We start from the raw sequence: 11190 nt of genomic DNA on the forward strand, positions 1-11190 counted from the left end.
AGGGTCTGCCTCGTCTTCTTTTTCTACCATAGATATTGTCCTTATAGACTTTCCGGGTGGGATCATCCTCATCCATGCGAATTAAGTGACCCGCCCACCGTAACCTATTGAGCTGGATTTTATCCACAACCGGACGGTCATGGTATCGCTCATAGATTTCGTCATTGTGTAGGCTACGGAATCGTCCATCCTCATGTAGGGGGCCAAAAATTCTTCGGAGGATTCTTCTCTCGAACGCGGCCAAGAGTTCGCAATTTTTCTTGCTAAGAACCCAAGTTTCCGAGGAATACATGAGGACTGGCAAGATCATAGTCTTGTACAGTAAGAGCTTTGACCCTATGGTGAGACGTTTCGAGCGGAACAGTCTTCGTAAGTTGAAATAGGCTCTGTTGGCTGACAACAACCGTGCGCGGATTTCATCATCGTAGTTGTTATCGGTTGTGATTTTCGACCCTAGATAGGAGAAATTGTCAACGGTGTCAAAGTTGTATTCTCCAATCCTTATTCTTCTTCGTGTTTGACCAGTGCGGTTTGATGTTGCTGGCTGATTCGTCTTCGTCTTCGGTGCTGACTTTGCCACCACATATTTTGTCTTGCTTTCATTGATGTGCAGCCCAGGATCTCGCCCCTATTGCCGCCTGCTCGATCTGGATGAAGGCAGTTTGTACATCTCGGGTGGTTCTTCCCATGAAGTCGATATCGTCAGCATAGGCCAGTAGTTGGGTGGACTTGAAAAAGATTGTACCTCTTGCATTTACCTCAGCATCACGAATCACTTTCTCGAGGGCCAGGTTAAAGAGGACGCATGATAGGGCATCCCCTTGTCGTAGACCGTTGTTGATGTCGAATGTTCTTGATAGTAATCCTGCTGCTTTTATCTGGCCTTGCACATCGGTCAGGGTCAGCCTAGTCAGTCTTATTAATTTCGTCGGGATACCGAATTCTCTCATGGCCGTGTACAGTTTTACCCTGGCTATGCTATCATAGGCGGCTTTAAAGTCGATGAGCAGATGGTGCAACTGTTGTCCATATTCCAACAGTTTTTCCATCGCTTGCTGCACAGAGATCTGATCTGATCTGTTGCCGATTTGCCTGGAATGAAGCCTCTTTGGTATGGGCCAATGATGTTCTGGGCATAGGGGGCTATCCGGGCTAGCAAGATAGTGGAGAATATCTTATAGATGGTACTCAGCAACGTGATACCTCTATAATTGCTGCACTGTGTGATATCTCCCTTTTTATGTATGAGACAGACAATGCCTCGTTGCCAATCGTCAGGCATTGATTCGCTGTCCCATACCTTGAGCACAAGTTGATGAGCCACTTGGTGTAACTGGTCGCCTCCATATTTAACCAATTCGGCTGTAATTCCATCAGCTCCTGGCGACTTATGATTTTTTAGCCGATGAATTGCACGGACTGTTTCTCCTAAACTTGGTGGTGGCAGTATTTGTCCGTCGTCTTCAGTTCGCGGGACCTCCAACTCGCCGATCTTCTGGTTGTTCAGTAGCTCATCAAAGTACTCAACCCATCGCTCTAATATGCTCATTCTGTCGCAAATCAGATTTCCCTCTTTGTCTCGGCAGGATGAGCATCGAGGTGTATAAGGCTTCATCCTGCTGACTTGTTGGTAAAACTTGCGCGCCTGGTGCGGTTGCTCCCTGTACTTTTCTAGTTCACAGACTTGTTGGTTCTCCCAGGCTTCCTTTTCCCGTCTGTGAAGTCGCTTCTCCGCTCGACGGAGGTCGTGATAAGTCTCTGCGCGTGCCCGCGTTCTTTGAGAATGCAACATTACTCGGTATGCGGCATTCTTCCGTTCCGTTGCTAGCTTACATTCATCGTCAAACCAGCCGTTCCGATTCCTTTTGCGGCTGGGGCCAAGTATGCTTGTGGCCGTATCCATGATAACGTTCTTCAGGTGATTGTGAAGATCATTTGTTGATGCTTCATCTCCAGGTCCTCTGTTGACTGCGGTTATTGTGGCATCCATTTCCCTCTTATAGGTATCGCGGAGCGTTGTGTTGTGGATGGCTTCAGTGTTCACTCTCACCTGATTGTCTGAGGGGATTCTAGGTGGTATTGTTATTCGAGCTCGGAGCACCATGCCAACGAGATAGTGATCCGAGTCTATATTGGCCCCCTTATATGTTCTGACATTCATCAAGGCTGAGAAGTGGCGGCGTTCGATCAAGACGTGGTCAATTTGGTTGAAAGTGGTTCCGTCTGGAAAGGCCCACGTATATTTGTGGACCGCTTTCCGCGCGAACCAGGTACTTCCAACAAACATTGCGTGTGACCCTGCTAATTGAATAATCCGCAGTCCTTTATCATTTGTTTTTTCGTGTAAGCTATGGGAGCCAACGTATCGCCTGAATACGGGCTCCTTCCCTACTTGGCTGTTAAAATCCCCAAGAATGATTTTGATATCATATCTGGGACAGGCTTCGAGGGTTCGTTCTACTGCCTACGCCTTCTCCGAATCTGCAGTCTCCTCTGTAGGGGCGTGAACGTTAATGCGGTTTATATTTCTAAACTTGCCTCGCAAGTGCAGAGTGCATAGCCATTCGCTTATGTTTTCAAAGCCGATAACAGCAGGTTTCATTTTTTGGCTGACTAAGAAACCTACTCCGAGCACATGGTTTACTGGATGACTTCTATAATATATGGTGTAGCGGCTCTTCTCCAGGAAACCGGTCCCTGTCCATCGCATCTCTTGTAACGCTCTTATATCAGCCCTATATTGGGACAGGGTATCGGCTAGCTGCTCATCAGCTTTATCTTTGTACAGGGAGTGCGCGTTCCATGAGAAAATGCGCAAATCGTTAGTCCGTTGTCGTTGCCGGGTTCGTCGTTTTAAAGTCCGTCCTGTCCGAGGCTCCTGTTGTGGTTCCGTAACATCGGTTTTCCGTGTAGGGTTGTTAGCTCTACCCAACCCCCAACCAGGAGGACCAGTTGGTACAGTTTGTCCCGTTTTTAGACGCGGGAAACTCGCCTTCATCCTTCTTCGTCTGCAGCTTTTCGTTACGAAAGAGCTCCCAACGGTTGGTGTTGGTTCAGCAGGCATTTCCCAGGTTTTATACTCCATCGTGGGTACCAATCCACGTTTCGCCCTGGGACCTATATTACCCTTTGACCAGGGGAACGAGGTATCGCCCACAATAATCCCACGATTTTGCATTTTTGCCAATTTTTACGACCCGGGGGTCGTGGAAATTTTCAATTTTCTTCGATTTTGGCCAGCCCTCCCAGCCGTGGATTTTCCGCGATATCTTGCGTTTGCCGCATCGTCGAGTGAGAATTCTTGCATTTTGTGAATGTGGGCCGCCTCCCGGTTCGAACGAGGTGTCGCCCACAATAATCCGACGATCCTGCATTTGTGCCAATTTTTACGACCCGGGGGTCGTGGAAATTTTCAATTTTCTACGATTTCCCAGCCGTGGATTTTTCGCAATATCTCGAGTTTGCGGCATCGTAGAGTGAAAATTCTTGTATTTTCTGAATGTGGGCCGCCTCCCGGTTCGAATGAGGTATCGCCCACAATAATCCGACGATTTTGCATTTTTGACAATTTTTACGACCCGGGGGTCGTGGAAATTTTCAATTTTCTTCAATTCCGGCCAGCCCTCCCAGCCGTGGATTTTCCGCGATATCTTGCGTTTGTCGCATCGTAGAGTGAAAAGGCTTGTGTTTCCTGAATGTGAGCCGTTTGCATTTTCCGAATCTGAGTCGCCTCTCAAGTGGAACGATTTGTCTCATTTGTCATGGATCTTTGATAAGCATTCCTGAATCTGATCAAATAAGGGAGTAAAGGTGGATTAGTTTGAAGATTTTCTTCGAAGTGTGTTGACCGTGATAAGTTCGTTTTCGATTTTCTTTGTGATATGTAAAGGTGCGGTGATAATGATGGTGATTCAATCAGGTACGAGTTATGAGCGGGAGCCGCTGTGAGATTCCCTTTGCCCATTCTTTCGAGACTTTTAACCTGGCGCGCATTTGGTTCTATTGTCGCGTCTAGTCTTCACAGCATTAATTTATTTTTGAAGAAATTTAGCCATCGAGGTTTTGTAAATTTATTTTGTTAGCGCCGAAAGTATGGAGAATTCCAATGTTTCTGTAATCTTGATAAGCAGACCAGTAACCACGAAATTACTATTGCAATTAGAGAGATTTAAATGCGAAATTAGATTCAACTTTTTCGTTTATCCACAAAAGCAAACGCGTTTTTACTCCTCAAAATCGCTACCAACATTTAAGCCCACATAGGCCACCTAAATGATGGTCAATGTCGGCCGTATCCACATAGCTTTCAAAGTATGCACTGTGGACCAGTCTAGCTAACGGATATTATCTTATAAGTACTTTTCTCCTCAACACTGGTCTTTCCTCAATTATGCACTTATTGCCCACAGTCTACTGTCAACATCAGTGAAATTTGTTGCTTTTTCGAATGGTATTCATGTGCTCACTTTGGAATACCAGAACACATCAAGTTGCCAAACTTGTATCCATTAGTTTCAGCCTAGGTTGCGACTTTATAGTTTGAACGAAACTATGTAGACGTACGGTGTTTTGGCACAAATTCTTCAGACTTTTGATTGTTACTTTTTACTCACAAACGCTTCGACGCATGACATAAAAAAGTTCGCAAGATTAAGAACATTTGAATTATTTAAAAGGTGGAATCGTACCAATGCAAAGTAGTTTGAAACGGTGCAAAAGTTCGGGTTTAATGTTGGGTCATGCTTAATAGTAGTTAATTGGCTATCGGAAGGTGACTTCGGGGTCAACTTGCGTTTAACGTTAGCAAAGAAGGAGACATGGTACAATATTTCTTTTGATAGATGGCAGCTCTGTATTGTTTAATGATCATTTTGTGATGATGATTCAATTAAGATAATTGCTATCAAAAATTAACTACAAGTGCTTAATTGTGTACTCAAAGACATGTGGACATTGCTTTACTTTCTTTTTGTATTTGCGGAAGACGTGAGAAAAGCGCTAGAAGTGCAGTGGAAGGCAGGAAAGAGCGCCACGGAATATGGCTCCCTTCCTCTCTCTTTGTGGGTGATATATGTCTCTCCAGGAGCCAATCCTGTAGTTCACGAGATGTACGAGGTTATCCTACTATCAAAAAAACGGTACGGATCTAGAACGGGGAGTCGAAGAAGACCTCCCTAATCCAGGGATGGTTTGCAGTCGTGGGTAACCGACTGGATTCGAACGGAGCGTCACTGATACCTTGATGCCTCAGTGGGTAAGATTAACCTTACCGTGCTATGAGAGCTATTGCACGGAGAGCCCGGGGAAAATATCGCAATATTGAGAGCCAGGTGACTACACTAAACAAGGGAGACGTTGGGAAGTCAAAGAGTGGAGACAAGGTCAACATCGACTTAGCGTAAAGACCGCAACCAAGTAAGGACCCTGATCAAAAAGAAGCAATCAACAAAACCTCGTCTGAAGTCAGTATATCAGACTTCAGGAAGGTGCCCCAGGTGGTAAATAGTATCTGTGATATTCGCAGGAAGGTCGGAAAGAAACCGAAACTTGAACCCAAGAGGGCGAGATCCCGGGTAGGTCAGAGGCGATGGCAGGAGCCAGGAGGTCCGTCGTTAGCTATGCTAAAGTGGTCAAGGATATTCAACTGGCCGTACTGTCGAGAGCATTTACGGAGCAAGCATTCACTCACTAGAAGCAGAAAATTGTCGAAAATCTTATCTTTAGCGAAATGTCCAAAGGGCCAGGTCTTATACTGGGGAGTTTTTTGAAACAGAAAGGAGGGCAACGGGAAACTCCTCACGATCGGGATAGCTGAGTCATCCCTGGAGTCATTAAATGACAAAATTGCTTCATCAATTACAAGGAAAGGTACGTCGGAGAAAACATCGGACCTACCGAAATCCAGGAATCGAAGCTGAAAGTACAAGAGCAAGCAGGGAAGTAGACCTGCTACCCAATGAGGAGGAGAAGCTGAACAGCCAGGCCTGGATCTTTTATAGCTGAAGGCGGACAGCGATATGTAGACAAGTCTCATGTAAGAAGAGGAGGATGACACTCCAATAGTGAAGAAGAGCTCCAAACAGTAATGAAGCCAATGGCCAGCACTGAAATCGGAAGAATAATTTGCAAGGACCACATTGGAATAGTGCTGGCTAAAGAACTCTGGGTATGTCGGGGCAGGTTTGTTGTTTGCAAGCAACAAGTACGCATGATTTGGGACTCCTCTTCCAAAAAACCAAGAGCATGCTTCATTCTTAAAAGCAATTTAAAATATATATATGGATCCGAATGCCCTCTCCTGAGAAGTAGCCCGATACCATAACTGCCTCCGGAGTGCTTCCCCCGGCTTACTGTGAAATTTGGACAGCCACAAGGTATCCAGTCAAGAACTCTGCGAGAAGAAAGCACTACCATTTCTCCTTGGCTACGATGCCATCGCTTTTCACGAAGTCTAGGAAAGCAGTGGCATTCATCGAAGAGGTGAGTACCTTCGTGAATTTATTCTTAGCAATAAGTTGGAAAAATAGAACATAGTGAGCACTCCGATATTCGTGACCAGCACTAGACAAGAGGTACTAGAGATGAGCGACTGGTCAAGAATTTGAGAGAGTTGTATCAGCCCTCTATGATCACCGAATAATTAGATTGGACATTAACGACAACTCCGAAATAAAAAGAATAGTAAGGAATCCCTGAAAAACAGATTGGGATTCCTCCACCACAACATGGCTCATCTACAAAGGGTATCAGGAGCGAACTGAAAGTGGAAACGCATATAAGGCCACCTGTCTGACTAGGACAACCAAGTCATCACCCTGATGGAACAGGAACCTAGCCAGACATGAACAGAAGCCCTAGAATTCTCCAACCGTCAAAACAAACCTACGACTGGCCGAGGTATGAAATCGTACTGACGACGTATAGCAACGTGATCACGATAGCAAAACCGAACAGCTTCAGGAAATTCAATGAAGGGATCGAACAACCACAGAAACCTCTGAGCTCTACAAAGCCAAAGGCAGAACAATATCTTCTGTTTGTCTGTAGAAAGAAGATGGAATATTTAGCGAGGATGAGGAAGGCTGGGAATATCTGCTTCTCAGAACTCACTTTCTGGCATCCTACCCCACAGCGGAAGGCAACCAAAACGGACAGAAGAGGGAAAAGATGAGTAGAAAACGAGTGAAAGAGAAATGTTCGGAAGCTATAATCAAATTGGCAATGGGTACTATTAAACCACTGAAATCACATAGAGTCTGAGTGGGTACACTGTCCTACTCCAGAGAGACCTACAAATTATATTAGGGTATGCCTTTAAGGATGCTATGGGTATTCAGGTTTGTTATACGGCAGAGGTGTACTAACCTAGTTTCCTTCATACGAGGATGTTCCAAAAAGAAGTACTCAGAATTAATTACGAAACAAAATGTTATTTCACTTGACTAAATTGATTGACAAACACAAACTTAATTTGGGTTCCATGCTCTTTAAGGACAAAATCTCAAATGCTACCTTGTTTGACTCCTCGCTGCAGACCAGAAGCCCCCTGGTGACTTCGTGGTGAACCACAATATCACTCCCCTCCGGGTGAAAATGAAATGGATCTGAATGCTTTCTGCTGGGTGAGTAAGTTTCTGGGACGTTCGGTCGGGGCTGATTTATAGGCGAAGAAACTCTGCATGTATTCCGAACAATGTTTCTGTTTCTGTTTCTGATTTTCGTTATGTCTGGCAACTAAATTTGGGAGATGATTGGGGAACTGACACTACTACTGGCTGGAAACTGATGGGCGTCGGCCCTATCCAAGGATACGTATTGGAACGTTGTCCATCTCAGCTTACGTTGACGTCTAGCGAGCTGCCTTGCTTTCTTGACGCAACGCTCGCCCTGTGGATTGCATTTTTGTGGTGACGGCCTACTTTCGAACGGGATGCACATACTACACTGAAGAATATCTTCGCTCATTCTAGCTCACACGAACTTTCTTCTTGTTGCCTTGTATGTTGTGCACCGCCTTGGGTGCGACAACCCGTGAAAAGTTTCGAAGACTTGCCTGAAAAAATGGCGCAACGATGGCGGGACCAGGGGTCGAACGAATCCTAGAAACATATTCGACTGAGTTCTGTTGAAAAGCGAAAACCAGGGGCTTATGATCCCTGAAAATCAACCCGTGAAAAGTTTCGAAGACTTGCCTGAAAAAATGGCGCAACGATGGCGGGACCAGGGGTCGAACGAACCCGTAGAAACATATTCGACTGAGTTCTGTTGAAAAGCGAAAACCAGGGGCTTATGATCCCTGAAAATCGCAGAGTTCTTAGCAATGTTCGAAGTGTTTGACGCTAGCGAGAATTGTCAGGAGCTCCCCATCATAGATATTATAGCGCCTTTTGCGTATGATAACTTGCTCTGAAAATATGACATTGGCAGTCATCTATTGCTTTGAAACTGCTGCAAGACCGCACTGACTGCGATGCATGATGCATCCGTGATTAAACTGAAAGGTAGTCCAGGGGCTTTAAATAAACCAGAAGTGTGGTGTTTGCCAGAAAATCTTTATAGGTTCTTTCCAAATCTGGGTTTTATCGCCCCTTTTTTTTTGAGTTCTGGAAATATTGAGGCAACGGTGCTTGCATTTGAGCAGCATCATTTAAAAACTCTCGGTAGAAGTTTATTGTGCCCAAAAACCTCCACAAGGTCTTCATCGTTTTTGGGTTTTTGGAACTTTCACACTACATCAACCTGAGGTTTGGGAGGTGCGATACCGTTCTGAGTAACCGTGTGGCCTAAATATTCGAACTCGGGGACTCTAAACAAGTATTTCTCTACGTTGATAACAATTGGGTATTCAGAGAGACGTTGCAATATACTATCCTCAAATGTCGTTCATACTCTTACAGATCCCGCGATTGGATGAGAATGTGATCTACGTAACCCGTACAGATATCCAACTCTCGGGAGAGCTCATCCATAAACCTCTGGAAAGTTTGGGCCGTGTTTTTTAATCCGAAAGTAATTACCGCGGACCCATATAAGCCAAACGGCGTGATGACTGCCACTTTCATAATATCCTTTTCCGCTGCAGGGTTCAGGTGGAAAGCCCGAACGAGGTTTAGTTTAGAAAATATCTTCTCTTCGTGTAATCCTGCGACAATGTATTGAATGTTATGGAGCGGGTAACGGTGAGAAAAAATGGCGCTATGGAGGCGTTGGTAATTTACACAGGGCCGCCAGGAATTCTTCTTGGGCCCAACGGTTGGAAGATGGCCGACAGTACTCTCTTTCCAGTAAAAACGCGAATTCTCGATGAGCAAGGTGCAGCTTATCTGGAAGCACACGGCGAGGCCGATCATAGAGAGGGTGGGGGCTTGCGTTTAATACGTGGTATTTAACGCTGCTTAAGTTTTGTATTCCAAATTTCGGGTTTGTCATCCCAGGGAATTCCTTCAATATGGGGTTGAATCTGAATATCGCGCCGCAATGGTAGACATCGATTGAAACTAGACAGACATGCCGTAGGTACATTGGTGTATCATTCGCCATGAAAAACTTGCTTCGTGATAATGCGCCACTCACTTCCTGTGTACGTACGGAGATTGACACGTCCATGACGGAGCCAATGTGAAAACTTAACTCGGCGAAATCATCAATGACGTGTAGGCAATGCAAGTCGCTGACCAAGCTCATTTCCCGCTCGTTGAAAAAATATATATGGTGGCACGCATCGTTTCGTTGCACGCTAAAACGGTGGTGGAACCAACAGATCGATTTTCCATGGGTCTTTTGCGAAACGACCGCCCGCAGTGCCAAATTATCTAGGGTTTGTGTTTGTGGTCTTGTGGTCTTGGAGTCACAATGTTTTGGGGACACTGTCAGAAACCACTTTCCTTACTAATCCTCCTTAAGATGATTTTAATCGCCGAGGTCCAGGCCCTGGAGCAACTCCCTAATGGCTTCTTCTTTCGTAGGTCCATTCTTGTATGATTCTTATTTTCATCGCACTGTTAAAACACGTTGGAACAACGGAGCAAATTGGAAGAGCGTGGCAGTGACCTAGCTTAAACGGAATATATGCTATAGATAGATGTCCGCAAATATACGCCATAGACAGATGTGCCTAATTCTACCTCCAAAGGAACTGTAGGGGTGGGGGAACACATTGCTATTCTGACCAAAAGCCAAGCGGTTAATGGCCATTCAGGACTAACAAAGTGAACTCCATACTGGTATGGGAATGCCTTTAAAGACTGAATACGCTCGGTCTGGATACTCTGGGTTACGGGCTATATTGGATTAGAAGGCATCGCGACAACGAGCGACCTGGTCAGGAAAGGAGCAGGGACGTCACTACATCTACCAGAACCCTTCTGTGGAAACGGAAATGGTTTCATGGCTACGAGTTTGGACAGGAATGGTTGAAATCGGAAGTAAGGAATTTACTTTAGGCTTGTTTGACATGCTGTTGTTAATAGGGACACTATACTCAATAAAAGGGAGACAATAGTTTTTCCAGAACCCAGTGCAACTTCCCTGGTATCCCCTCTGTAATGTTCTCTAATAATTTACCAGAAAATAAAAATTTAAAGACCAGAGACGTCATTATCGACTGCCCAGAGAAACGATTGAGCTCACAAGTGTATTTTGGGGATGACAAGACGGCGTCTGAATCTAAATATAAAACTGACATTTCTATCATACCAAAGTCAATCATCACGATGGTTGCGCAAAGCCGGAAAATATACAACTTAAAGTGGTTCAATCTGGTCTAATCTTTTTCCCCATTGAATGATTAATATGGGCAATAAATAGGCAATTATTACTGTAATGAAAATACTCTAAAGTGGTGAAGTATTTCCTCTTTGATCTCCCTGATCCCTAGACATGTATTACAGCTTAGTCAATGAACTTTTGGCATCTCCTCTGCTACAGCTATACCGTCTTGGCAGACTGAGCGTCGAATCTAACAAAAACACGACACTTTACTTTTAATTTCGTTCTAATCCAGAGAGGCTGAGTGTTTGATAATCTGGGAGCGGAGGGTGGATTAAACTGAAAACAGAGAGCGTGTCACCAGCACCGAGCAGTTAGGGCCGCTGGTCATATCTCACGAATCATGCGCATTCTAGGATATTTTCATCGCAGAAGTTGGCATTACATTTCCCAGTGGAAGCTGGGAAAAATGAAGGAGCTTTT

This window comes from Hermetia illucens, chromosome 2 (assembly GCF_905115235.1).
Source record: "Hermetia illucens chromosome 2, iHerIll2.2.curated.20191125, whole genome shotgun sequence".
NCBI lineage: Eukaryota > Metazoa > Arthropoda > Insecta > Diptera > Stratiomyidae > Hermetia > Hermetia illucens.